The sequence below is a fragment of the Dendrobates tinctorius genome, unplaced genomic scaffold (genome assembly GCF_039654945.1).
Source record: "Dendrobates tinctorius isolate UK_male_01 unplaced genomic scaffold, ASM3965494v1 ptg000102l, whole genome shotgun sequence".
Classification (NCBI taxonomy): Eukaryota; Metazoa; Chordata; class Amphibia; order Anura; family Dendrobatidae; genus Dendrobates; species Dendrobates tinctorius.
In genome coordinates this window covers 9,155,645-9,182,959 of record NW_027361770.1, presented here as the reverse complement: position 1 = coordinate 9,182,959, position 27,315 = coordinate 9,155,645, and positions in this window count along the sequence as shown.

Sequence of the window (27,315 nt, the reverse complement as noted above, 5' to 3'; positions counted from 1 at the left end):
TCACAAGCTTTCTACTTACCCACTCCCGTCCCGACGTGGAAGAACAGGCAGGGCCTGTGCGCTGGTTTTCGGATGATGGAGGCGCCGTTCGTGGGTCCTGGGGGCCTCAGCGTCCGAGCGGGCGTGGGTGCAGCACGGTCAGGAGTCCAGGGACTCTTCCGTGGCTGCCGTGCCACCCTCCCCCCTCTGCCGGCATCCAGGAGCTCCAGAAGGGGCGGCCACTTCCGGTTCGCATGCATCTGACATCACACGCAAGACACGTTGGGAATGGGTGTGTCCGCGTGACGTCTGGGGCAGGCACTGTATCCAAGATGGTGGTGCCCATGGAGAAGACGCCGGCCGGCTAAATCTCTCCCGGCAGTGTGGCGGGGGGGAGGGATAATCAATGGGCACTGGAGGAGGAGTGCAGTGGATCCCTCATAAAAAAGGATGACCACAGAAGACGCGCTCATGCCTAGAGCTTCATCATGGAAGTGGGGCAGCAACAGTAGCAGCCATTATAGCAGCAGCAGGAGTTCTTACCAGATGCCTTGCCAAGTCACCAGCATACCAGGAGGAGTAGCCGCTCGAGTTGTAGGAGCGGCAGTCATCCTGGCCAGCAAGACCCCTCGACATCCAGAAGGAACATTGTACTTGCATCTGATCAGCCTCCAAATCTGAAACCCTTGACTGACAGCGGTGGTGAGTGAGCTACGTGAATTTTACCCTTGTGATTATGGGGACCATATTTTCTGCTTGATCACTAGGGGTCGAGGAAGGCTAGCGCCAAAACAAAGAACAAAGAGTGTGCCCTTTGCAAAAACCCGCTGGCAGTTCAGTGGCAGAAAGATCTCTGTGCTGACTGTATTAATAAGACCATATGGGATGAAACCCCTTTCTTAGCCACTAGCCTTAGGGCTATAATACAGGCGGAAGTAAAACACTTCTTAAAAGCAGCCCTTAAAAAAGGTGGAAAGGGAAGCCGCAAGGAGCCTACTGACTCAGAGACTTCTCTTTTGGTTCGGGAAGGTCCAGAATCCTCCTGGGACAGTGATATAGAGGAACGACCATGTTTCCCAACTGAGGACTTAGACTGGTCAAAGCAGTCAGGTCAACAATGGGCCTTAAGGAGGAAAAAACACCTAGGTCATTAGAGGATGTTATGTTCGGAGGTTTGGAGGAAAAAAGGAAATGCACGTTTTCCGTCAATGCGAAAATAAAAGCGTTAATTGACAAGAGAGGTCGGGTGCTTTACCTTGTTCATCAAAAAGGAGGTCCCCATTTGAGGAGAAAGACTCCGAAGCCTGGGAAAAAATACCTAAAATTGATGGTGCCTTGGCTAGGTCTTCAAAAAAATTAACCCTGCCATTACAGGACTTGGGCGTACTGAAGGACCCGCTTGATAAAAAGGCAGATGGCTTTTTGAGACACATCTGGGAAGCAACAGCAGGGGGATTAAAACCAGCAATAGCTGGGACATGTACTGCCCGTGCTCTCATGATCTGGTTACAGCACATAGAAGATCAGCTGAGAGATAAAGTGCCAAGAGATAACATCCTAGCAAATATGACCTTAGTGCATGGAGCAGCAGCTTGCTTAGCAGATTCCTCAGCAGATTCTGCAAGATTAACAGCCAGAGTGGCAGGCTTGTCCAATGTGGCAAAATGAGCCCTGTGGCTTAAAGAGTGTCCGGGGGATTTACCCTCCAAACATAGACTGTGTTCCATCCTGTGTGACAGTCAATTTCTTTTTGGCAAAAAATTGGAAGATATTTTGGAGCAAGTGGGGGATAAAAAGAAAGACTTTCCCCGTTTTCCTGGAGAGACCAAAAAGCCTACCTTTCGGAGGAAAATATTTAATAGAGTTCGTCCCCAGGAAACAGGAAAAACTGGCACTTTAAGGACAAAAGAGGGTCGGACTACATGTTCAAAGAGCCCTCTATGTCATCAAAAAAATCTCCCCAATGACATCAGATCAGAGGTAGGCAGACGGCTCTCTCTCTTCCTCTCTGCCTGGATAAACATCTCCCCCAGTACATGGGTATTAAATATAATCAAAGATGGTTTAAAGATAAGTTTCAACCGTCCACCCAGGAAGACTTTTATCCTGATGTCCCAGGAGGAACAACTGGCCCTGGAGACAGAGGTCTTGGGACTAGTACAGAAACAAGTTCTACAGGAAGTCCCGACTCAGGAGGAAGTCCCGACTCAGGAGGAAGGAAAGGTATTTTACTCCCCCCTCTTTTTGATACAAAAACCGGATGGTTCTTGGAGAACCATAGTCAACCTGAGGAAGCTCAATCAGTGGGTAAAGAATTGCTCCTTCAAGATTGAGTCAAACAACACAGCTATAAAAATCTTGTTCCAGCACTGCTTCATGGCAGTGATAGACTTAAAGGATGCCTACTATCATATCCCAATCCATCGGGAGTATCGAAAATACCTGAGGGTATCGCTCTATGTCCAAGGTTAGGTCAGACATTATCAATATACAGCCCTTCCATTCGGCCTGTCTACAGCTCCCAGGGTCTTCACCAAAGTGATGGACGAAGTAATGTCATACCTTCGATCCCGAGACTTAGTGACCGTCCCATACCTGGACGACTTCCTTGTAGTGGGGATGCCGGAGACCCACTGTACACATTAAGTAAGAGAAGAGACGTCAACTCTAATAGAGTTAGGATGGATAGTAAATACCCCCAAGACAAGATTAGCGCCGCAAAAGGTGCATTCCTTCCTAGGGTTAATACTGGACTCTGAGCGACAGCTCTGCCTCCTGCCAGAGAGCAAAATAATCAAAATAAAGGGCCTGGCTCAAACAGCAATACAACAGCCAGCAATGACACTGAGGAATGCAATGTCCCTGCTAGGCTCGTTAACGTCATGTATACCAGCAGTAGGGTGGGCACAGTTTCACCTAAGACAGCTGCAGTGGGAAGTTCTGTCGGATCAGAAATTATTGAAAGGACATTAAGAAGAAAAATTATATCTTTCCTTGGCCGTAAGAGATTCCCTAATCTGGTGGACTGTAAAGGATCATCTGACATTGGGGGTCCTGTGGCAAAAACCAGTCGAGGCCATTATCACAACCGATGCAAGTGGTACAGGTTGGGGAGCACACCTGAGATCCCACTCGGTACAAGGAACCTGGTCCTCGCTAGAAAGGAATCACGGTTCGAATGTAAAAGAACTGTGGGCAGTGGAAAAGGCCTTAAAACATTTTCTCCCCTTGCTTCGGGCCACAATACTCGGGTCATGATGGACAATCGAGCAGTGGTAGCTTATATCAACCACCAGGGGGTATGAGGTCCTGGGGCCTCATGGAGGTATCAGATCCACTATTCCAGTTAGTAGCACAACACCAGTTATCTCTCACAGCACTACATATAAGGGGCGTAAAAAATATACAAGCAGACTTCCTGAGTCGCAGAGAGTTGAGACAGTGGGAATTGTCTTTAACCCTCAGGTCTTCCAACAAATAGTGCAGGCTTGGGGCAAACAAGAGATAGACCTGTTTGCCACCTCACACAACAGGAAAGTCAGGAAGCTCTGCTCTCTAAATCCAAGGGAACATCTAGTTGCGGTAGATGCCCTACCAATACCCTGGAAGTTCTCCCTGGCCTACTTGTTCCCCCCCGATGGCAATGATTCCGACAGCAGTCCGGAAGATCAAAGAGGATCAAGCAAGAGTAATTCTCATAGCTTTGTTTTGGCCGAGGAGGCCATGGTTCTCCCTTTTAAGGCAGATGTCAGTTACAGATCCATGGATCTTGCCAGAGATTCCGGACCTGCATACCCAGGGACAAGTGCGCCACTCTCATTTGAAGGGCTTCCATATAGAAGCCTGGAATTTGAGAGGGCACTACTGAGTTGCCAATGATCCTCACCAGGGTTAGTCTCCACCCTGTTGAAGAGTAGGAAACCTACTGTATAACATCCAGAATCTATGGTAGAACATGGAAAGAGTTCCTGGGGGAACCTTTGGGGGATGTAGCTCCAGTAGGACCTATCCTAGAATTTCTACAGGCGGGGTTGCAACTCATGTTAGCAACTAGCACCCTCAAGGCTCAAGTTTCAACCTTGGGGCCCCTATATAACTGCAACCTAGCATCCAATATGTGGGTGTCACAGTTCATAAAGTCATGTAGTAGGTCTAGGCCGGTCATTGTCCCAAAGATCCCTCCCTGGGACTTGGATCTAGTCTTGGAGGCTTTAAACAGAGACCCTTCTTTGAGTCATTGCAGGAGTTTACTCACACTTAAAGCAGTGTTGCTAGTAGCCTTAACATTGGCCCGTAGGGTGAGCGAGTTACAGGCCCTGTCTATTTGCCCTCCATACTCTCAAGTTTTTGAGGACAGGGTAGTTCTAAGACTAGATCCGGCCTATCTCCCCAAGGTAATCCTTATGTTCCATAGGAGTCAGGAGATCACCTTGCCATCATTCTGCAATAATCCTAGGAACCCAGGGGAGAAAAAGCTCCATATGTTAGACATGAAGAGTTCCATGCTACAATACATGTCCATGACTAGTTAGTGGAGGAAAGATCAGTCCCTATTTGTAGCCTTCCAGGGTAGCAGAAAAGGGTATGGGGTAGCTAAAAGCACCATTGCCATATGGACCAGGGAGGCCATTAGTTTATCCTACTCTGCAAGTGGCGCTCCGGTTCCAGATGGCATTAAGGCTCACTCCACCAGAGCCGTGGCTACCTCCTGGGCAGAAAAGGTTGAGGTATCGATTGATAAGATTTGTAAGGCTGCTACCTGGTCCTCACCTTCGACCTTTTTCAAACACTACCTGCCAGATCTATCCTTCTCTGCTGACCTAACCTTTGGTAGAAGGCTGCTGCAAGCGGTGGTCCCTCTCTAAGGTGTTTCTTACTCCAAAAGTCTCTCAAGTGTGCTGTCATGGGGGAAGGGAAAACATCAAGGTTACTTACCTGTAGCTGGTTTTTCCAAAACCCATGACAGCACCCGTATATTCCCCCCCCTTATCACTCCTTTGGTGTGCACTACACTCTCATGCTCTGTAAACCAACTGAAGCGAGGGAGCGGTACCGCCCTTTTATTTTCAGAAGGGTTCCTGTCCTGACTGGGCTGATCCCCTCTCTCAGATGTGCTGTCATGGGTTTCGGAAAAACTGGGTACCAGTAAGTAACCTTGGTGTTTCCGTACCATATCCTTCAGTACCGCAGCTCCCTGAGTAGCCGGACTAGCTCGTTCCTGGTGCACCCTGTCTATTTTCCCCATCCTGGGCGAAAGTAAAGGATGCCGCTGCCAATCCTTATCAGACTGTAGGTCCTGGACGTCACGGAAGTTCCCAAAAGCCTAGCAGCTGTTTCTAGCCTAGCAGCTGTTTCTCCCATGCTGCCCAAATCTGCTCGTGCCCGTGTGTCTGTCCACCCATAGGGCCTTGATTCATGAGCCTCTGTCATAACACAACACCTGGTTAAAACTAAAAGAGAAAGAGCGCAATAGGGTCTTACCCAGGTAAAAGAGATACAGTTCAAGCTATTATACTCACCAATAGCAGGAGAGTTAGAGGCATAAAGGAATAGAGGTCAAAGCTGCTGCACATCCAAATGGCCCCGCCGTGACCATAGATCAACAGATATCAAAGAAACAATTTTCGGATTTAAACGTGCGCTGCTAGACAAAACGACTCCTTTCCAGATTGTGTACTTGTATACTTTTATTTTCCCAACGCGTTTCGAAGTCTCAAACTTCTTCCTCAGGGGATGACATGTACAGACAGAGTAGCTCCCAGTTTTATACATACACATTTCAAATATTGGCGCCAAAGGTCACATGTTACAGGGAAAGAATGTCAAAGGTCATCAGTAACGAAAAAATGTACAAAAAATGTTTAAAACTGTATTGTTTCCACCTTAATAAATTCTCTTAAAATATTTATTTGCAGGTCATAAAAAGAAGAATGAAAAAATTTTGAAATGAATATATAAAAGGATAGACCTGTGCTAGAACTATAAAAAAGGGGAGAAGGGAGCAGTAAATCACAGCTCAAACCACCATCCCAAATAGGCAGACGAAAGAGAAAAAGAAAAAGAAGAAAAGAAGAAAATAATGGATAATGAATTTACATATATATATATTAAAACGATTCTTTTATTCAATATAATAAAAATGTTTTATATAAAAAAATGTTGTCATAATAAAAAATATATTCGAGATAAAAATTTTTTTTGAATAAAAAAAGTGAAGGATTGATAAAAAACAGTGATATGAGGTGCAAGTAAAAGAAATAGGACATGTTTAAAAGTACTAGATGATAGGAATTTATAAAGAAAGATTTGCCAAGACATCTGTGAAAACTCAATGGCTCACAGAAAAAGAGGACAGTTCACGAGGGAGGGAAGCACCCAGAGAAGACGGATCGCACCCAGGAGGGGGAGAGACCGGAGGAAAACCTGTCCAGACCGCAAGACGGTATAAATTCATCAGAGAAGAAAAGTTTCTTTTAGAACAATAGGGCTGAAAAAAACATTCAAATTATAACCTTCAGCAGGAAATCACACTGACAAAAAGATAGATTAGTCAGATAACATCGGCAGAGGATCGCGCTGACAAAAATAAATCAGTCAGATGGAATTAACAGAAAGTCGCACTGACAAAAACGCAAGCATGATACAAAGTGAATAGAAACAGACATTAATAAAATGTAGATAAACCACAAATAATCATTCAGAATAAAAAATAATAGTTTGAAAAGTCTTTACAGAAAAACCTCAGTTATTTCGTTTAACCCATTTGGTCTTAAAGTGTTCAGCCTATAGATCCAAAAAATCTCCTTTCTATTCAGTAATCCTATCCTGTCGGGCACATTGTCCGGGATATGTTCGATAGGGCTAATTTTTAGCACATTAGGATTTTTATTATGTACAATCGTACAATGTTTAGAAAGACCATGTTTTGGAAAACCCCTCTTAATATTATGTCTGTGAGAGTTTATTCTTAGATGTAATGGTTGGACTGTTCTACCCACATACTGCTTGCCGCACTCACATTCAATTAAATATATTACAAAATCAGTGGCGCAATTAAGGAAATCTTTGATAGGAAAAACCTCATTAGTGCTGGTAGATTTAAAACATTTATCTCTATGTGTAATACAAGAACAACACAGACAGTTTTTCTTGCCGCATTTATAAATGCCTTTGAAGGGAGATTTGGATATACAAAGAGGTCCATTATTAAAGATATTTTTAGAAACATTTTTTAACCGACTCGGGGCCACTATACTTTTAATAGTGGGTGCCCTTCTAAACGTGACACCAGGGTTATCTGGAAGAAATTTCTGCAAAATAGGGTCATTTAGTAAAATATGCCAGTTGCTCCTTAAAATCCTCCTAATTTCAATATGGTCAGAACAAAATTGAGTAATAAAATTAGTCATAAATTTATTATTTTCAGGTTTAACTGTCTTGATTCCATTAATGAGGGTTTCTTGGGATAAATTAATACATTTATTAAAAGCATTTTTAAGTAAATTATCCGGATATTTTTTCTCAGAAAACCTACTATGTAATATTTCTGCTTGATCCTTGAATACTTTTATATCAGTACAATTTTTCCTTATTCTTCTGTATTGATTTTGGGGAATATTCCTTAACCAATTTTTAAAATGACCACTACTGAACGGGATGTAACTATTTGTATCAACATTTTTAAAAAAAGTTTTGGTTAAAATACTATTATTCTCTTTTGAGCCCATTGCAGTCCCAAGGCACTGGTGGTACAGAATTCCATTAAAGGTGAAGTAATTATTATTTAATATAAAATCCATGCCTTTTAACAGAAACTTCTTTTGTTCCTTGCTTAATCTATTGTCTTGCAGTAAAATCTTGTTAAAACAGGCCAGACCTAAATTGTGTGGGATATTTGAGTTAAAGCAGATACATCCATAGTTACAAATATATAGTGGGGTTTCCATTCAATTTGTTGTAGGTACTGGATTAATTGTGTGGAATCTTTAATAAAACTTTTTAATAAAGGGACATTTGAGACCATTATTCTGTCAATGAAATGTGATAAATTACTGGTTAGTGAATTAATACCGGAAATAATAGGTCTTCCTGGGGGGTTGACTAGACTTTTATGTATCTTCGGTAAATGGTAGAAAAACGGAATTCGTGGGTTCATAATATTCAGAAATTTAAAAGGATAAGGCAAGGATAACAATATTTTCGATAAAAATGAATTTAAATTTCTGAATATTATGAACCCACGAATTCCGTTTTTCTACCATTTACCGAAGATACATAAAAGTAGCACCAACTTACGCTAATATTTTTATGGGGGTGTTTGAAGACTTTTATATTTTTAAATCCAAATGGCATAATAATTGCATTTTATATAAGAGATTTATAGACGATTTGTTTTTTATATGGGATAACACTGAGAATAACATTGGTGATTTTATTTGTGATATTAATAACAATATTTGGGGTCTCACTTTTTCCACTGTCTATGATGAGAACTCTATTAATTTTTTAGACATAAGTATTTATATTGAGAATAATAGTATTTTAACCAAAACTTTTTTTAAAAATGTTGATACAAATAGTTACATCCCGTTCAGTAGTGGTCATTTTAAAAATTGGTTAAGGAATATTCCCCAAAATCAATACAGAAGAATAAGGAAAAATTGTACTGATATAAAAGTATTCAAGGATCAAGCAGAAATATTACATAGTAGGTTTTCTGAGAAAAAATATCCGGATAATTTACTTAAAAATGCTTTTAATAAATGTATTAATTTATCCCAAGAAACCCTCATTAATGGAATCAAGACAGTTAAACCTGAAAATAATAAATTTATGACTAATTTTATTACTCAATTTTGTTCTGACCATATTGAAATTAGGAGGATTTTAAGGAGCAACTGGCATATTTTACTAAATGACCCTATTTTGCAGAAATTTCTTCCAGATAACCCTGGTGTCACGTTTAGAAGGGCACCGACTATTAAAAGTATAGTGGCCCCGAGTCGGTTAAAAAATGTTTCTAAAAATATCTTTAATAATGGACCTCTCTGTATATCCAAATCTCCCTTCAAAGGCATTTATAAATGCGGCAAGAAAAACTGTCTGTGTTGTTCTTGTATTACACATAGAGATAAATGTTTTAAATCTACCAGCACTAATGAGGTTTTTCCTATCAAAGATTTCCTTAATTGCGCCACTGATTTTGTAATATATTTAATTGAATGTGAGTGCGGCAAGCAGTATGTGGGTAGAACAGTCCAACCATTACATCTAAGAATAAACTCTCACAGACATAATATTAAGAGGGGTTTTCTAAAACATGGTCTTTCTAAACATTGTACGATTGTACATAATAAAAATCCTAATGTGCTAAAAATTAGCCCTATCGAACATATCCCGGACAATGTGCCCGACAGGATAGGATTACTGAATAGAAAGGAGATTTTTTGGATCTATAGGCTGAACACTTTAAGACCAAATGGGTTAAACGAAATAACTGAGGTTTTTCTGTAAAGACTTTTCAAACTATTATTTTTTATTCTGAATGATTATTTGGGGTTTATCTACATTTTATTAATGTCTGTTTCTATTCACTTTGTATCATGCTTGCGTTTTTGTCAGTGCGACTTTCTGTTAATTCCATCTGACTGATTTATTTTTGTCAGCGCGATCCTCTGCCGATGTTATCTGACTAATCTATCTTTTTGTCAGTGTGATTTCCTGCTGAAGGTTATAATTTGAATGTTTTTTTCAGCCCTATTGTTCTAAAAGAAACTTTTCTTCTCTGATGAATTTATACCGTCTTGCGGTCTGGACAGGTTTTCCTCCGGTCTCTCCCCCTCCTGGGTGCGATCCGTCTTCTCTGGGTGCTTCCCTCCCTCGTGAACTGTCCTCTTTTTCTGTGAGCCATTGAGTTTTCACAGATGTCTTGGCAAATCTTTCTTTATAAATTCCTATCATCTAGTACTTTTAAACATGTCCTATTTCTTTTACTTGCACCTCATATCACTGTTTTTTATCAATCCTTCACTTTTTTTATTCAAAAAAATTTTTTATCTCGAATATATTTTTTATTATGACAACATTTTTTTATATAAAACATTTTTATTATATTGAATATAAGAATCGTTTTAATATATATATATGTAAATTCATTATCCATTATTTTCTTCTTTTTCTTTTTCTCTTTCGTCTGCCTATTTGGGATGGTGGTTTGAGCTGTGATTTACTGCTCCCTTCTCCCCTTTTTTATAGTTCTAGCACAGGTCTATCCTTTTATATATTCATTTCAAAATTTTTTCATTCTTCTTTTTATGACCTGCAAATAAATATTTTAAGAGAATTTATTAAGGTGGAAACAATACAGTTTTAAACATTTTTTGTACATTTTTTTGTTACTGATGACCTTTGACATTCTTTCCCTGTAACATGTGACCTTTGGCGCCAATATTTGAAATGTGTATGTATAAAACTGGGAGCTACTCTGTCTGTTTGTACATGTCATCCCCTGAGGAAGAAGTTTGAGACTTCGAAACGCGTTGGGAAAATAAAAGTATACAAGTACACAATCTGGAAAGGAGTCGTTTTGTCTAGCAGCGCACGTTTAAATCCGAAAATTGTTTCTTTGATATCTATAACACAACACCTGTCAATCACCTCACTGTTCACTGTTTCTCTTCCTAAACGCAACTAACTTTACCTCAGGACAAACTCTCCTAACCCTCTTTAGCTCCTCCCACTATCTAAAATCCTATTGGTTTAACTATTTCCTATCTCAACTTAATCTAATCTCCTAATATAGAGTACCCCCCCATTCTAACTCCTAAATGATCCCTTATTGCCACCGAACCTCGCTTTAACACTATATCTCCCAATGTCTATCCCAAACTCATAAAGATATATATAAACAATATCACATGAACATAGGTACATTATCTATCAGCTTCATATACAGTAGAGTGATAATTGGTTAATTACTGATTGTGGCCATTTGGTGGCTGAAGCTAGCAGAAATTTCATTTCATATATATTTAGCTCTGGCTGGGATAGCACACGTGCGGGCTCACGCGTGCAACAGATATTAAGTGCAACAGGATAAAGTGCTTTGCAGTTAGACAATGCAGTTGGACAGGGCAGGAGACAGGTAAGGTGCATAAGTTTTTCAGGCAAGCATGCTTCTTGGTCATTCGTACTACATTATGCATTGATCATATCAACCTGCTGCTTATTTGTCTTAACTTCTGCTTTCTCACAACTTGCCCGCCCTTTTACACATTCTGTGCACTTTCTGCATATCCACCCCTCCCTTCTCCTCTCTCCCATGTATAACTCTGAGGCTCTACTGACATTTCTTACCCACTCCAAACCATCCAATACCTCCATGCAGCAGTCAAAACGTTCATACAAATCATCCCACCACCTGCTGTTTGTTTTTTTCTCCTTTTACTAGTTCCAGGCGACATATCCCCCAACCCTGGGCCTCCCTCCACCAGCATACATTACTCTCCTCCAGCTGCATATAGAAACCCTGCTAATCTTATTAACATTCAGTGCATGCCTTCTCCTATCGCTTTCCAATGTGCTCTCTGGAATGCATGGTCTATGTGTATCAAACTGACTTACATTCACTATTTTTTTCTCTCTAATTCCCTTAACCTTCTGGCTATTACAGAAACCTGGATCCAGCATTCAGACACCACCGCTGCTGCCGCTCTCTCGTTTGGTGGGCTGAAATTTTCACATACAGCCAGACCTGAGAACAGACAGGGTGGAGGTGTTGGTTTGCTCCTTTCATCACATTGTGCTTTCCAGGTCATCCCCCCGATTCCCTCACTTACATTTCCTTCCTTTGAAGTCCACACCGTCAGACTCAATAAGCCCTTCTCCTTACAAGTCGCGGTTGTCTATCGCCCCCCAGGTTCCTCCTGCCAGTTTCTAGACCACTTCGCCACCTGGCTTACTCACTTTCTATCCTGTGACATCCCCACCCTCATCATGGGAGACTTTAACATCCCCATCAATGATCCCCTCTCCCAATCTGCCTCTCATCTTCTTTCTCTAACTTCTTCATTCGGCCTCTCACAGTTTACTAATTCTCCTACACATGAGGACGGGAATACTCTGGACCTGGTTTTCTCCCATCCCGGCTCTCTGCACGACTTTACTAACTCCCCTCTCCCACTCTCGGACCACAACCTTCTTTCCTTCTCTGTCAAGAATTGTCTCCTCACCCGGGACACCTCCACTTACCACACTTATCAGAATACACGTACCATTAATACCCAGCAGCTTATGGACAATCTCCGCACATCTTTAGCCCCATCTCCTCCCTCTCCTGTCCAGACTTAGCATTGTCACACTTCAATAATACACTGAAGAATGCCCTAGATCAAGCAGCACCTTCTACATGCAGAAAGACCCGACACAGACAACGGCAGCACTGGCACACGATGCAAACACGCTTTCTTCAGTGCTGCTCAAGGTGTGCAGAGCGGCAGTGGTGAAAATCTCTCTTAGCAGAAGACTTCATCCACTATAAGTTCATGCTCAAAACCTTGTCTGCCTGACCAGTCCATAAGAGCCGGTGATGACCTGATACCAGAGACACCAAGAATAGGGACATTCTACATGCTTCCCAAAATCCACAAGTCTGGAAATCCAGGAAGACCAATTATTTCGTGTGTGGGCACCCTTACTGAGCAGGTATCTGGATGGGTAGAGGGTATTCTTAAACCACTGGTGAAGGATACAACTAGCTACATTCAGGACACAACTGACCTATTGAATAAACTAGCAGCAATAGGTCCTCTACCAGAAGGAACCATCCTGGCCACCATGGATGTGGAATCTTTGTACTCTAATATCCCCCACCAAGATGGATTAAATGCCTGAAAATTCTTCATGGAAAACACAGGGACTGATGCTGATGCTGTGGTGAAACATAAAATTCATCCTCACCCACAATTACTTTGAATTTGACAACAAGATCTATCTACAATAGACTGGCACAGCTATAGGAAGTAAAATGGCTCCACAGTATGCAAATCTTTTCATGGCCAAGCTTGAAAGCGACTTTTTGTCCTCATGCCCCATCAGGCCCCTGGCCTACTACCGCTTCATTGATGATATTTTAATCATCTGGATGGAGTCTGAGCAACAGCTAAAGACGTTCCACGAACAGTTTAATCAATTTCATCCCACCATCAATTTAGATTAACTTTTTGGACACCATCATTAAGCTAAAAAACAATGAAATAGAGATATCCCTGTATCAAAAGCCAATCGACCGTCCAACATACCTTAAATGGGACAGTTTCCATCCAAAACACATAAAGAACTCTATTATCTATAGCCAAGCCATCAGATACAATCGTATATGTTCCAACCACATGGATAGAGACAAACACCTTGGTCGCCTCAAAAAGACCTTTTTGAATCAGGGCTACCATCCAAGAACAATTGAAAACCAAATTACAAGAGCCACCAGAATGTCAAGGAATCACCTGCTACATTACAAAGCTAAAGAAGAAAATAACCGGGTGCCTCTAGTAGTCACCTACAACCCAAATCTGGAAGTGCTAAGAGGAGCTGCATGGAAATTACAACCTTTACTACAAAAAGATGCCTGATTACAATCCATTTTTCCAGACCCTCCACTGCTGTGTTTTAGGCAGCCCCCAAATTTAAGAAGCATCATTGTCAGAAGCTCCCTGTCCTCTCCAACAGCTGCAGGAACCTTTCCTTGCAACCAGAAAAAATGTAAAACTTGTCCATTTATAATGACCACGGACAAGATAAAGATCCCCAACTCACATCAGGACTACAAGATCCCAGGTACTTTCAGCTGCATTACATCTAATGTGGTGTACTTAATTATTTGTACTAAATGTCGAACTAGGGGTCTGTATGTGGGGGAGACTGTTATGATTGAGTCACCGTAGGAGGCAAAAACAGAAATGCTAGCTAAGTCCAGAAAACCAGAGAGGTTGGCAGCTATCGGATTGCAGACCCCTGATCCTATCACAACAACTAACAGTAGCCGTGGGGGGTTCCTACGATGCCCTAGACCCCTCGATCACAGCCTGAGAATTAAATAGGCCTAAAGAAAGAAAGGGGAAATCTAAACTGCCCCAGAGCAGACCCCAAAGCAATAGGCAGCCCCCAACATATAATGACGGTGAAGCAAGATGAAAACACTAACACAGACAGAAAGATAGACTGAGCAAAGACGGGGCCCAAGCTAACTAGATAGGAAAGGACAGGAAGGCTGCTGTCTGCAATCCGTGAAAAACCCTATGAAAATAAGAGCCAACAGACTGACAGTGAAAAAGGCCCTGAAGACGCTAGGCTTCAAAAAAGCTATGTCAGTACTCAGGAATATTCTGAAGACAGAGCAACCGGCAAAAGGAGATTCAGCTCATCCCAGCAGGGAATGGCAGAATCCAGAAAAGCAAGGAAAACAAAAACAAAACACAAATGCTAACAGGCAAAGCAGAAAACTTAGCTTTAGAGGAGCAGGAATCAGACTGGTGTCCTAGAAGTCCACAGAGAAATCACCCGCAGGGCAGAAGGGCGTCGGCAGCCTTATATCCAGTCAGTGACTCCACTCAGCCAGTCATCCTCATTAGGCTCAGGTGCCTGATAATCAGGCTCATTACCTTCCTTTACCAGAATAGGGAGTTCACCAGACCTCAGTGACAAAGGGGAAAATGAACTCACAACAGGAGACAGGGCAAAAGCTTAGAACAAGGATGAATGCTCATCGTCACACAATAAGAGAAAAAGAATGGATCTACCTGTGGCAAAACATTTTTGTATCCCTGATCACAGCAACATGGATATGAAATTACTGGCAATGAAAGGTAACTTCACATCTCAGAGAGAGAGACGTGTTTGGGAGTATAAATTTATGACGACCTTTGACACTCTCAGTGCTGGAATGAATGTGTCGCATGGATTTATGTCTTCTTACATCAATTAAGGAATTTGCTTTCAAGACCTGGTGGGGGAATCACAACACATTAGGAGACCCCAATCAGAGGACTATAAAACATCCGGCCTCCTTATCTATGTACTGGTCCAATATTTATGTTTCTCCCTCTCCCATATTGATAGTTCTGCTTCACGTCACTTGTCTTATCCATTGCATTTTTTCTGTGTTGTATTGTGCATAAATATGTGACTCTTCAGATTTTGTATTAGTCTAGCCTGAAGAAGAGACCTGAGTAGTCTCGAAAGCTTGCAATGTGTTACCATCTTTTCAGTTAGCCATTAAAAGGTATCAACCACTGAGGACTCTCAATTCTGAATATTTTTCTATCTACTGGCTAACACGGTACAAAGATATACATCTTTCCTGCTCAAAACCTATAACTCTGCCCTTAATCTGGCCAAACAATCCTACTTTACCACCCTCATCACGTCACTATCCAACATCCCAAGTCGACTTTTTGAAACCTTAAACTCCCTCCTGAAACCTAAAGTACAGGCCCCCATCACCAACCTCAGCAGTGAGGATCTGGCCACTTATTTCCTAGAAAAAATCAACCACATCCATCAGGATATCTCAGCCCAATCTCCTTAGTGCCTGGATCCCCTTCCCTGCTGCACCTCAAGCTCACTAGATATCTTTGAACCTGTTTCAGAAGAAGAAGTTTCCAAGCTCCTCACTTCCGCTCGGCCTACAACCTGCAACAGTGACCCCATTCTCTCACCAGTGGTCACCACTCACCTGACTAAAATATTTAACCTCTCTCTTTCTTCAGGCATATTTCCCTCCTCATTTAAACATGCCATCATAACCCCTTTACTTAAAAAGCCATCCCTGGACCAGAACTGCACTGCTAACTACAGACCTGTCTCTAACCGTTCCTTCATCTCTAAACTCCTGGAACGCTTGGTCCACTCCCGTCTAATCCGCAATCTCTCCGATAACTCTCTTCTCGACCCCTTACAATCTGGTTTCCACTCTTTACACTCTACTGAAACTGCCCTCACTAAAGTCTCTAATGATCTAATAACAGCTAAATCGAAAGGTCATTACTCCCTGCTGATTCTCCTGGATCTCTCTGCCGCATTTGACACTGTGGATCACCAGCTCCTCCTCACTATGCTCTGCTCTATAGGCCTCAAGGACACAGCCCTGTCCTGGTTCTCCTCCTACCTCTCTGACCGCTCCTTCACTGTATCTTTTGCCGGCTCCTCTTCCTCTCCTCGTCCCCTTACTATCGGGGTCACGCAGGGCTCAGTCCTAGGCACCCTCCTCCTCCTCTCTCTATACACTGCCCCTATTGGACAAACAATCAGCAGATTTGGGTTCCAGTATCATCTCTATGCTGAATACACCCAATTATACACTTCTTCCCCTGACATCACCCGTACCCTAATTCAAAATGCCAAGGATTGTCTGTCTGCTGTCTCTAACATCATGTCCTCCCTCTATCTGAAACTAAATCTCTCCAAAACTGAACTTCTTGTGTTTCTCCCCTCTACTAACCTCACTCTACCTAACATTGAAATAACCCTGGAGGGTTCAACCATAACTCCCAAGCAGCATGCCTGCTGTCTTGGGGTTATATTCGACACTGAACTTTCCTTTACTCCCTATATCCGATCACTCACTCGCTCTTGTCACCTGCATCTTAAAAACATCTCCAGAATCCGACCTTTTCTCACCTTTGAAACTGCTAAGACTCTTACTGTCGCTCTTATTCATTCTCGTCTGGACTACTACAACTCTCTTCTGATCGGCCTCCCTCTTACCAAACTTTCTCCTCTCCAATCCATCTTGATTGCGGCAGCCAGGGTCATATTTCTGTCCAGCTGCTTCACCGATGCCTCCATCTTGTGCCAGTCATTACACTGGCTACCTATTCGCTACAGGGTCCAGTATAAACTCATCTCTCTCACCCACAAAGCTCTCCACTGTTCTGCACCGCCTTATATCTCATCTCTGTCTATCGCCCTACACGTGCCCTCTGTTCTACAAATGACCTAAGACTTACATCCTCCGTAATCCGAACCTCGCACCTCCGTCTCCAAGACTTCTCTGGCGCTGCTCCAGCTCTCTGGAATGCACTTCCCCAGATGATCAGACTGATACCTAGCCCCGACCTATTCAAGCGCGCTTTGAAAACCTATCTCTTCAAACAAGCCTACCACATCAACTACTCAGTAAACTAACTTTGCCCTGTTCCCTCCTTCCAAATATTATTCTGAATCTGCACCCTACTATTCATCTGTGTCCACACCCTCCATGCACACGATAACTGCACTTGATACTTCACTATTGCACTTAAACATACGGGCTGATGACCGGATCATGCAGCTTTATATGAAAATCCCTATTTATTATAATTGCCAGACCTGAATTAACAAGCACTTTTCATCTACTGTGTCCCCCCCATTTCCTTGTAGATTGTAAGCTTGCGAGCAGGGACCTCACTCCTAATGTCACTGTTTAAATTATCTTAACTTGTATTGAATTTATTGTCTGTTCATGTCCCCGCTTAATTGTAAAGTGCTGCGGAATACGTTGGCGCTATATAAATAAAAAATTATTATTATTACCAGTATCACATGACACATTACATGTAAAATGTACAAAACGTACCCAATTTAGTAAGAATATGCGCCCAGGGATACAGGGCACAAATTATTTCCCAGCACACCCCTTAGGCTGTGTTCACACACAGCGGTTTTTTTTTTGGCGTTTTTCCCGTGGATTTACCAAAAAATCCACTCAAAAAAGAAGCTTCCCATTCATTTTAATGCATTTTGCACTTTTTGTGCATATTGATGCGTTTTTAACCGCAAAAAAAACGCTTTGCGGTAAAAAACGCAGCATGCTCATTAATTTCGCGGTAAATTCCGCATTTCTGGCTATTTTCTATGTGTCTGGGAAAGCGCGGAAAAAATCGCGGTAAAAATGCACGTTTTCTGGGAAGGAGTCCTGTTTTTATGCAGAAATTTTCTGCATATGTGTGCACATAGCCTTACACACACATTGCTTTTTTATCATCAGGATTTTGTGCTTTGCTGCTTTTTTTGGACATAGAGCATGTCACTTCTTTCAGCATTTGTGCAGCGTTTTTCAACACAAATTCAAGCCAATGGGTGAAAAACGTTGCAAAAATGCTGAAAGAAGTGACATGCTCTATGTCCAAAAAAAGGAGCAAAGCACAAAATTCTGATGACAAAAAAACATAGGCTTTGCTGCTACTGTATAAGGCTATGTTCACACATAGGGTAGGTAGCTGGCTTAGTGATAGAAAACAAAGAGTGTTTATTAATGGTGCATACTCAGATTGGCCCAGGGTTACTAGTGGGGTACCACAGGGTTCTGTATTGGGCCCCCTACTATTTATTATATTTATTAATGATCTAGTGGATGGCTTACACAGTAAAATATCAGTATTTGCAGATGATACAAAACTATGAAAGGTAGTTAACATAAAGGAGGACAGTTTGCAACTACAGACAGATTTGAGTAAATTGGAGAATTGGGCTGAAAAATGGCAAATGAGGTTTAACACAGATAAGTGTAAGGTTATGCACATGGGAAGGAGAAACAGATGCTATAATTACTTACTAAATGGGAAACTGCTGGGGAAATCAGACATGGAAAAAGACTTAGGCATCTTAGTCAATAAGAAGCTAAATTGGAGTGCCCAGTGTCAGGCAGCTGCCACCAAAGCAAATAGGATCATGGGATGCATTAGAAGAGGTCTGGGGACACGAGATGAAAACATAATTCTCCCTCTGTACAAATTACACATCAGACCACACTTGGAGTATTGTGTGCAATTTTGGACGCCGGTGCTCAAGAAAGACATTACTGAACTTGAAAGGGTTCAAAGGCGGGCTACTAAAATGATAAATGGAGTTGGTTCACTACAATACCCAGAAAGGCTATCAAAATTAGAGGGCAATACAGAGATCTCTCCAATGAACTGTTTGTACCAAGGACTGTGACAAGAACAAGGGGGCATTCTCTTCGTTTGGAGGAAAGACAATTTCTGCACCAGCATAGAAGAGGGTTCTTCATGGTAAGAGCAGTGAGGCTCTGGAATTCTCTTCCTGAGGAAGTGGTGATGGCCAACTCACTGAATGAATTTAAGAAAGGAATGGATGCTTTTCTTGTGAGTAACAGTATAGAAGGTTACGAATAACATAATATTATAGGTAGATGGTTGACCCAGCTTAGGGGAAGGAATTTTTTTCCCTATGGAGAAAATTGGCTTCTACTCTGTGGGTTTTTTACCTTCCACAGGATCAACAATGCAGAACAGCTGCACTAAAAATAGGCTGAACTAGATGGACATAAGGTCTTCCTTCAGCCTTCAAAACTATGTATGTATTGCGGATCTGCAGCAAATTTTCTGCACGGAATTGCACGAAATCCACAAATGATTGCTCAAACAAGGTTATTCAATGGGAATCCAGAATTGGTGTGCACATGTTGCGGAAAATTCCATCCTGATTCGCAGCATTTTATTTTCCGCAGCATGTAAATTCTTTTTGAGGATCTGCAGCGTTTTTCCCCCTTTGACTTTCATAGACACTCAAATCTGCAGCAAATCCACAGGTGTAAAAATGTTTGCGGATTTCATGAGTAATTGGTGGAAAAAAACGCAGCGGATTTTTAAAACTCAAGTATATCAGAAGGAGGGAGAGTGTGTGGGAATATAATGAAAAATAGAGCCAATCTTGATTGATTATATGGGTCCACTGCATCCTGATAGTGCATTTGTCTGGAGGCCTGTACGGGTAAACCTCTTTGCTCTTTTTGCTGTTTTATATTATTGGTGGACTTTCAAGTCCTCTTTCTGTGCTGTATCTGTCTTAGGATTTAGTGTTAGGTACCCGTAAACGTGGAGACCTTTGGCGCAGGTTACGGGCTCACGTATTTTGGCCAAAATATCAGCTAATACTCGACATTTTTTTAATGTGTTTTTCTGCACTTTTTATTCAGGGTGCAGTTGGGCCCATTTTGTCTTGTAAACTGCGGCGTCTGTTCACACGGCATGCATTTGGATTGCGCTGGGCCAGCCCGCCTGAGCTAATAGAAGGGTGTCACTACTAGGCTGGCCTGGATGCTGTGCATGGCCATAGTGTGAACAGCGCCGCATACAAGTGTTTTGTTGTGCATTAACTTACCAGGCAACCGCCCCCTCCATGTATTGGTAGGCTGTGAGCCGTTGTTTTATCGGTATTCTTGCACCTGTGTTGTCATCCTAATTATATGGGTCCACTGCATCCTGATAGTGCGTCTGTCTGGAGGCCTGTACGGGTAAACCTCTTTGCTCTTTTTTGCTGTTCCAATCTTGATTGTAAAACATCAAAAATGGAGGGAGGACTTGAAAAAGGCAACTTTTTTTTACAGTAGTACATCTTTATTGAGCTGACAAATCCGTTTTTGGTGCATTTTCCAACACCCATTCAAGCCAATGGGTGAAAAACGCTGAAAGAAGTGACAGGCTCTATGTCCAAAAAAAGCAGCAAAGCACAAAATTCTGGTTTAAAAAACAAGGTATGTGCATGAGATTTCTAAAATCTCATAGGCTTTGCTGGTACTGTAAAAAGTAGCTGAAAATTACCATTAAAAACGCAACAAAAAAAGCAGCAAAAACGCAGGTATCATTATTTGCAGCATTTTTCTGAAGTAAAGTCATATAGAGCATCTCAACTTTATTAGCATGCTCAAAGAGACACGTTGGCCCAAAAAAAGCACCAAAAAAAACGGAAAGAAAAATGCACCAAAAACGCACCTAAACTTGCTTTTTTGCTTCTTTCTTCTTTCCTGCCAGGGTATGCTTCTTTCCTGCCAGGGTTTGCTGCAGAAAAAAAACGAAGCAAAAAGCCCAGTGTGAACATACTTAACAGAAAACTGGTGTCAATAACTTAGCTAAGGCTATGTGTGCACGTTGCGGATTTGCTTGTGGAAATTTCTGTGCGGTTTCTGTCTCTCTTGGCGGAAATCGCAGTTGAAATTCCATGCGGATTTGATGCATTTTTTATGAGGATTTGATTCGGATTTTCATGTGGATTTGTATGCAGATTTGTAAGCTAAATAAAGATAAATTATTATTTTTTTTAAATTGTGATGTCATTTCCTTGTTCAACCTCTTCTTTTTCATTCTCCATTGAAGACCAGAATAACACTATATACCATGTTCAAATATAATGTTTACACAAACAAAACAAATATAAGTGACTATTATATGTGTTATAATAATTGTAATAAAGTCCTTTCTTTTATGTGCGTGTATATATATCCATATACATATGTGTGAGTATATACAATATATACACATGATTGCATAAGCCATTTAATTTGCCTAGACTTTGAAACTCTTTTTAGCTTACGTATATATGGGTGTTACCTTTGGGTGTTACTTTTTGTGAACGTTAGCTGGTTTTCCTTGTCTTACATGACTTCTCTGGTAGCGCAGATAAGGATAGCTAACAGCTAAGCAAATTGTATGTGCCATTTCTGCAAACGCAATGTTTTAACACCCTTTTGGCTTTGCTATTTAAACTCTTAAGAATATGTATTGAGTTAGACAGAGGACGGCCCACACCTGGTGTGGCCGTCATTCTCTCTCCATGCCGGCATGTCCAATAAAGAAGCATCTTACTTATTCAGGTCTGGACGATTTCTAATTGGAACATAGAAAATCCCTGACATTTTGGTGCGTTGGCCGGAAATCCAACACCTTTCCCTCACCGGTGAGTACTGTAAACCGTGCACGGGGGAGTCTGGGACTCCTTAAGTAAGTCCTCCGCCTTGACATTAGGCGTCAACAGGGGCATTAACAGTTATCCCGGTCTGAGGGAAAGTGACGGATTTCGTATAGTTTAAGGATCTCTGGGAATCGTCTGAATCTGAATACAGGTAAGAACATTTAATAATTTTCATTATATTCGGTAACCTTGTTAATCCAGTATGAATGTTATTCTTGGAATTGAATGGGAACTGTGATTGTAGATGTTTCCAATTGGGGTTTGTGAGGCTCCTGTAAGTTGGAAGTTTACATGCAATTGGAGTTATAAGAACTCCTGTAAGTTGCTAAGCTCCATAGTGAATGGGGTTTGTTTGTTCTTGTAAGATATTCTGTAGAATAATAATAATAATCTTTGTTTTTTAATTTTTAATTTAATTTTATTTTATGACTGCTATTCTTGAAATTGAATGGGGACTGTGATGGTAGACTTTTCCAATTGGAGTTTGTGAGAGGCTCCTGTAAGTTGGAAGTTTACATGCAATTGGAGTTATAAGAACTCCTGTAAGTTGCTAAGCTCCATAGGAATGGGGTTTGTTGTTCTTGTAAAATATTCCAAAGAATAATAATAATCTTTATTTTTTTTATTTATTTTTATTTTTGAATGGGTACAAAGCCGGTGTGAGAAGGCTACTGTGGAATAAAAAACTCCGTGTGCACGTTAAATTGATCTAGTTGGGAGAATCGAGGGAGATTCTCGTCGGATTAAGGAATTCGCTGGATTAACCTAAAATAGAACCCAGTATAAGATTAATTTTTGCTAGTATTCTGTCTTGTCTTCTGTACTTTGTTGAATGTTGTTTTCTGTTAAGTGTGCTGTTTTGTCTGTCTTTTAAAATTACATAGAACTAAAACACCATAAATATATGTTTTATGTTACACATGAGACTCCTTGAATGTTATCTTGAGTGAATGTAAATGAGGGAGTCCAGTAGGCGTGGTCAACAGTCATGTGTGGACTGGAGACAAATCATAGGTTATTATAGTGGTATAAATCACCTAGGTACATGTCACCTGACCCCCATAGAGAATATTCTATGTTGTTTTGTTATATGTTTTCCTTTTAATAACACAGAGTGACTGAACCCTCCTCGTTTAAAAAGTGGACACAAAGTCAGATTTGTGGCGGTCAAATGGGACCTTAACACGATCACTGAGGAGTTAGTAGAGTCCGCGCCGGTGGTGCTCTGAATACCTGATTTTAAGAACGGGAACGTCTCTGGATATAAAGAGGCGGTGTCATTGGACTTTATCTCAGCACTTCAGGAATAGGAGTACGAGGGAACTTTAATAATCTCTTGTCTTATGTCTCTGTGTACGTGTGTCTGTCCAGTCCCGGACTGTGAAGATTGTTGTACCTTGTGTGTTTGCACTGTGACGTTAGTTAGAAGTCCATATGAGCATATTTATCTCGTTCATATCAGTGACCACATTTATCGTGACCCCATTCCTTGGGGACCTTTCATGTTTGTTACACTGTGTTGTCATACTAGGCCCCTACAGGCCTTCATTGGGCGGAGGTGGCAGGATATAGAGGTACAAGTTGGTGAGAACCTAGGACATAGTTTTATCAGTGAGGATTATTATTTATATCCGTGGTATTAGTTAAAATAACTGAGTTGTTATCTTCTTGTTGATATATGAATTCCACTGATATTTGTCAAACTTCTTATAAGTGGGTAGAAATCCATTGTGCTCCAGGGTTTATATTGTGTATAGTCCTCATCTTGTTGTTTGTCTTTTTCTTGTGTATAAGAATTTTACGTAACATCCTTACAGGACGTAGACCCACAGGTATATTTTAAGATCTTGTCCTTATTGTAAGGCAGAATTTTTATTGCCCATTACATCTGAAGGCTGAAAAGTTGTTAAGATTGTACAAAGGAGGTGTCTTTTGAATGAAACTGGATATGGTCCTTTTTCATCAGGTACCCAGAGAGAACAGTTTTCAGATTAAATGTGCAATGTGTTCTTTTTGCTTATAGATTGATAACTTTTGCACCATATAGAGTAAAATTGTATGTCTTTGAAAATAGAACATTCAGCTGTCCCTTTCATCTTGAACAACCAGTCAAAGGTACTATAAAAGCTAAACTAACAGTTTTTGAGATTGTAAGATAAGCTGTGAACATGGGGAACTTAATGGATAGCGTAAGGACAAGGTACACAGGTACAGCAAATTGGACAGAAATTAATACGACTATACAGCAGGATGATAAGGATGTTGATAGATATTATCACAGAATTAAAGAGGTATTTGACATCCATAGTGGCATAGTCCCATCTGCTAACATGATGAACGATACACCCTATGAACAGCAATTAAAAAACGCCTTCTTAAAGGGTTGTCAGTCCCAAATAAGTGGGTATATTACCAAACACATGGTTACACACAGGACAGCCTGACTGACTGAAGTTTTAGATTACGCCAGGCATGCAGAACGGTACTTCAAAGACAAGAAAGCTAAAAAGGGTCAGGTGTTTTTAGTTGATGATAGGTGTGAGATCTTCTTTGCCCAAAAAGATCCAAATAAAGGACAAGGACACAGGGTTAGAGGAAGGGAGAGAAGTAAGAGAGTAGGAGACAGACTATCTTGTTAGCATTGTGGGAAAACTGAACACCTTATCCGACAATGCCCAGATAGACAATACGCCCCAAATATACAAAACCAATGACTAAATGCAATTGATAAAAACAACATCACATCACAAATATCAGATCCCTTTTTGCCAGAGGAAAAAAGTAAGATTCCTGAAGTAATATTTAACTTAGATTAAATAGAAATGTATATACAGAACACTGTATTTCCAGAAGTAACCGTCCTTGTGGGAAGCCATGAGGTCACTTTTCTTGTTGATTCAGGAGCCACTAGAACCTTAGTACATCCAGAAGAGATACCGACTATTGGACTGTCTGCTGCCTGCATAGTGGTAAAAGGAGCAAGTGGTAAGACACAGAGAACCATTGTCTATGCCTGTGGAGACACCGGGCCCTCAGCACAGGTAAAAGTGCAATTACACAAATTATATTATCAGCTGTGTGGGAGGGATATGATGCAAGCCCTGAGCCCGGGAATAATTCCTAGTGCTGCAGGACTATAGGTGAAATCCATGGCTGAGACAATGGTGCTCCAGGGGTATGGGGAATCTAGATACTATTACAGTCTAGATCCAATAACTGCAGGACCATCCTTTATTACTGAGTCCTTCATCAAGGAAGCAATAGATAAAGGTATATAAATGTAGATGTTCACACACCTGAAGAACTACACTGCACCATGTACTACAGGTATTTCAGGAGTCCTGATGTAAAATATGAGAATTTTCATGCACTAGATTGCTCTTTGCACACCATATACTGGAATTATAAGGGGAACTGTGCTGTCAGTTGTAAACTGTCAGAACAAATTAAATTGTTGTTTTTTGCTTTTTAGAGGTTCTGTGCCACATATTTCCCTCTCCAGATGTAAAGGTAGATCATGGAAATTCCTTGGTGATTTTGTTGAAGAGTGTTAGGAAAGTAACAATGGGAGGATTTGGGTGATGGCTCATTTTACAATGCCAGACTGCAGGCATGTTCACAAGTACTAAAGTGGAACACCATTTCTAAACCCAGTGTCCACATGCAGCGAGGCAGGGGAACGAGTGAGAAATGCTGATTCTTTCCTAGAATTAGAAGAAGAATTGACCACATACCCAGAATCTTTGTGGTCCTCATGACCTGCAGATGTGGGATTGATAAAAGGGGTGATTATACCCTGTCCAGCTCACCTTGTAACAAAACCTTGGGTCCAGTAGGGAGGGCGCCCCCATCTGTAAATGAGGCTGTGATAACAAGAGCCCCCACAGTGCCAGACCCCCATACTCTGCTGAATGACTGGAGGCCGGAACATAAGGTCTTTACAGTGATGTCAGTAATGTCTTCAGCATCCTGGTACATCCAGATAGCCAGGTTTGGTTTGTATTCACATAGAAGGGGAGCAGGTATACATTCACCAGAATCCCACAAGGGTACTGTGAGCTACCTACTATTGTTTTCCAGGTAAAATCGGCTAACCTAGCTCAGTGTGAGTCACCAGAAGGTAGCCAGATACTCTTATATGTGGATAACATGCTATTGGCATAAAAAAACACAAAAAAAAACAAATTGGTAACCAAAGGGGTTATCTTCAAAGATGACCTATATGTATAAACTGCCCATTAACCTCTTAAGATATGTCACAGTATTGAGCCATGGCATAAGCTATGTCTCAACAGGAGGGATGGTAGAGATCATATCTTACGTATTTATGACGTATGGCTTTTCTAACTATTAAAAAGTTTTGTTTAATCTGCATTACTTGTAAAAAATAATTCCTAAGGGAACCTGAGACCAGAGAGAGGACAATTTCCTCACCCTGAATACTTATTCCAACACATTTGTATGGATTTTATTGAACAAGTGTGAGGGAAAAAGTACGGTCTTGTTATTATGGATGCTTTCAGAAGGTGGATTGAAGTTTTTCCAGCTGTCCACTCTGATGCATTAATGGTACCAAAGGCCCTTCTAAAGGAAATCATACCCAGATTTGGGGTTCCAGAAAATATTTAGTAAACTAAGTAATGTTATTATTACCGAAAACATTGTCAATTGAGTTGGGAAACCACTGTGCCTGTCATCCTCATTCAGCCGGACTGGTTAAAAGACAGTGGGATCTTGAAAAATAGGTTGACAAAGACCATGTAGGAAACAGGAAAAATTGGTTGAACTGTTTCCTATTGGTTGTACTAAATATGTATGTCACACGGACATCAGTAGTGCTGACAGCCTTTGAAGTCCTATACGGGAGACCTTTTCTGTTACCTCAGCTAAAATCCTTTAGAAGGATAGATGAGGAAGTTGATTGTACATTAGCAGAATATATGGCTAAGATATTAACTCACAAAGAAGTTTCTACTCGTAGTTTTGTTCCAGGAAACCCACTAACAAAACCTGAGATTGTGAAACCTGCAGACTGGGTCCTTGTGAAGGTGATAAAGAAGAAACACCAGCACCATCCTAAGTGGGAAGGTCCTTACCAAGTCCTGTGGACTTCTCCTACTGCGGTCAAGATTGCTGAGTGCAGCTCCTGGATCCATCTCTCATACTGTAAACTTGTCAGACAGGTAGGGACAGAGTAGGATCTGACTTGCTTGTCAAAGTCCAGCTACAAAGGGAGGTTTTCCACAAGGGAAAGCTTGTCTCAAACTGGTGAAGTCTCCCATTCATCCCCCTACCCGGAGAAGACGGTCAGATCTAGGATGTGTACATCAGGGTTAGTCACATGTATAATCTTCGTGACCATAGTGATGGGAGATTGGAGAGTAATAGATCCAGCAGGAGAGGAAAGTCCAGGGTGGTAGAATGTTTCAGATTTAGGACTTTAAATCCTAGTTTTGAAATTGGGCAGGAGGCTGCCATGTTAGTTAGTGTTTCTGTCTGTTGTATAAATGATACAGAGATAGGGAACAAGCTGTGAAACTAGCAGAGTCCGATAAGTATATTTGTGTTATGAGCTCTAATAGCAGAGGGGAT